This window comes from Colius striatus, unplaced genomic scaffold, assembly GCF_028858725.1.
Source record: "Colius striatus isolate bColStr4 unplaced genomic scaffold, bColStr4.1.hap1 scaffold_54, whole genome shotgun sequence".
Classification (NCBI taxonomy): domain Eukaryota; kingdom Metazoa; phylum Chordata; class Aves; order Coliiformes; family Coliidae; genus Colius; species Colius striatus.
In genome coordinates this window covers 218,915-221,132 of record NW_026908530.1, presented here as the reverse complement: position 1 = coordinate 221,132, position 2,218 = coordinate 218,915, and the positions used below count along the sequence as shown (strand labels likewise).

The 2,218-nt window shown below is 39.4% G+C and overlaps 1 long non-coding RNA gene across 1 annotated transcript; it reads right to left on the bottom strand.

The window, feature by feature from the left end:
• Window positions 1-402: 402 nt before the first annotated feature.
• LOC133629509 (uncharacterized) lies at window positions 403-1,745 on the bottom strand. Its single transcript, XR_009821055.1, has 3 exons — window positions 1,592-1,745; window positions 987-1,063; window positions 403-462 (listed from the first exon to the last, which is right to left on the bottom strand). It is a non-coding gene; the product is annotated as an uncharacterized LOC133629509 (long non-coding RNA).
• Window positions 1,746-2,218: the final 473 nt, after the last annotated feature.

The following is a 2,218-nucleotide window of genomic DNA, read 5'->3' as shown; positions in this document are numbered from 1 at the left end:
GCAACAGTTAAAACTTGAATTAAAAACACTCCTCAGCTTGTTTACATATGCAGCAAGTGATCTGCAGCATAACAAAAGCCTTGCACAAGTCAACTCAGTCAGATTTCATTCAGCTGGAAAACTTTATAAATCACACTAAGAATAAAAGAAGGCAACTGAATATGCTGAGTGTGCAGAAACGTACTGCCTCATCACAGCCTTGTTTAGAAAGAATTGCTATTTTTACTGTGGTCTGGATAGGTATCAGCAGCTTCTAATTGCCTCCTTCCCCAATACCATGTGCACACATCTTGTCTTACCCTCTGCCCTTTTAACTGTCTAAGAAGAGTAACTGGAAACATACTACAGCTCCTAATTATCTGGCTACACAATTGGTTCAAATATGTAACATACTGTACCATACCTGTCTGTGTGAACTGCTGGATTTTCCTTGAAAGGCAATCCTGGGATTGTTTTGACAATCTATCAAGAAAAGACAAACCCTTTTCTGGCAGTAAAATACTGTTTAAGAGCAACATTTTAGAAAAAAAAGATTACTGAGCTCAAGGTGGTTTTCTTACCTAACCGAATTTTCTTCAATAAGAATCAAGCATGCAACAAGAACATCAACCACACAGGAGAATCAGTTCATGTTCACAGCTCAAGCTATAGCTTCTGGCAGCTCTTTCTTTGAAAAATCTGCCCCTGTATTCCCCCAACAACTACCAAAAGCTGGCCACACAAAACCACTACACATCTTCACAGCACTAGAGCAAGTGAGTACAAAAGGAGACACAACCTGTTCAAAGTCCATCGTTGCAATCTAAAAAACCAAAACCACCAGAATCACAAACTTGAAGGACAATGTTCTCTTTTAACTAGATCAAGAGTTAGTCCCAGATTTGTTACAGAAAAGGACGTGATAGCTGACTACAGTATTCCTAATCTACCTTACAGATGCTGCACTTAATTCATTTTGACATTTGAAGAGAAAATCTAACACTTACAGATGTGGTAGTTTCTCTGTCATCTGTGTTGGAGCTTTGTCATGTCTTTTCAAGAACAGAATGAGATACAGCAAGATCTAGAAAGACAATTTTAAAAGATGCAGAAACACGTTTGTGATTATCTGAATCTATGAAAGGCCAGTGTTTTTACAGTTGGTTGCAACTGACTTCTTTCTCTGCTTCTCTCATTTTCTAATGGCAAAAAGAGTTTGGGAACTCAGCCTTATGCACATATGAACTTGTATTTATTTTCATAACACCATGCAACTGCCTTCTTGAAATATCTTTAAGTGTATCACAAAGAAGGACAAGAGTACAGTAAATTCACATAGTTGTTCATCTGAAGTACTTGGGGGACTTCATTTGCTTGTCAATACCTTCCAAAGCGGTTCACAAGTTTCCACCTCACAGAATTCATTCCAAAGTTCACAAACAACAGATTTAGAAAATAAATCTTCTAGTAAGTTAATGATTGCACTTCTACTGTATATGGCAAATTACAAAATTCACTTGCAAATAACACTTTTCGGTCTTAAATTTGTCACAAAGTTATAACTTCTATAGCAGAGTGCACAAAGAGGTTTATAGAGAGAAAAATATCTTACCTTTTCACCTTTTATTGTCACATAAAGGAAAACATCAGATGTGGTATCTTCTACAGCACATACTTTGGCTGTCGTCTGGGTAGTAGCAAAACTGAGTGATGGTGTTTCAATGACGCAGCTGCCTGTTCTTTCCTGCTCTCCTCCAGCCCAGTGTTTCCTCACTAACCCAGCATCTGGAAGAGCAAACAATGGGTGTTTTAAAAGTCTCCCTCTCACTGCAGTGGTGACAAGTTTCTGTTGATCTCCTGGGGACTTTACTTTGGGTTTGCTTTGACATTTTGGCCACCTGGACTTGAGAATTCTCCCTCCCTTTTCCACCCCCCTTTTCACATTTGTTGCCTGGGATTCTCCCTTTACAGTTCTTGCTGGACATTTATCCAGACTCTGTGCTCTGCACTTGAAACAACCAGCAGATGATTTCTGATGGAACCTGAGGCTCTCTGCACTGGCCTGATGCAAAGGCAATTTGCATCAAAACTCCTCCAAAATCCTTTTTTTTCTCTCTCAGAATTGCACCAAAACCTCATTTTATCCCTCACAACTCCCCCAAACCCCACTTTTTCCCCTCAAAACGCTTCCAAAACTCCACTTTTTCCCTCAAGATGGCACTTTTTGACCCAGCAGTTC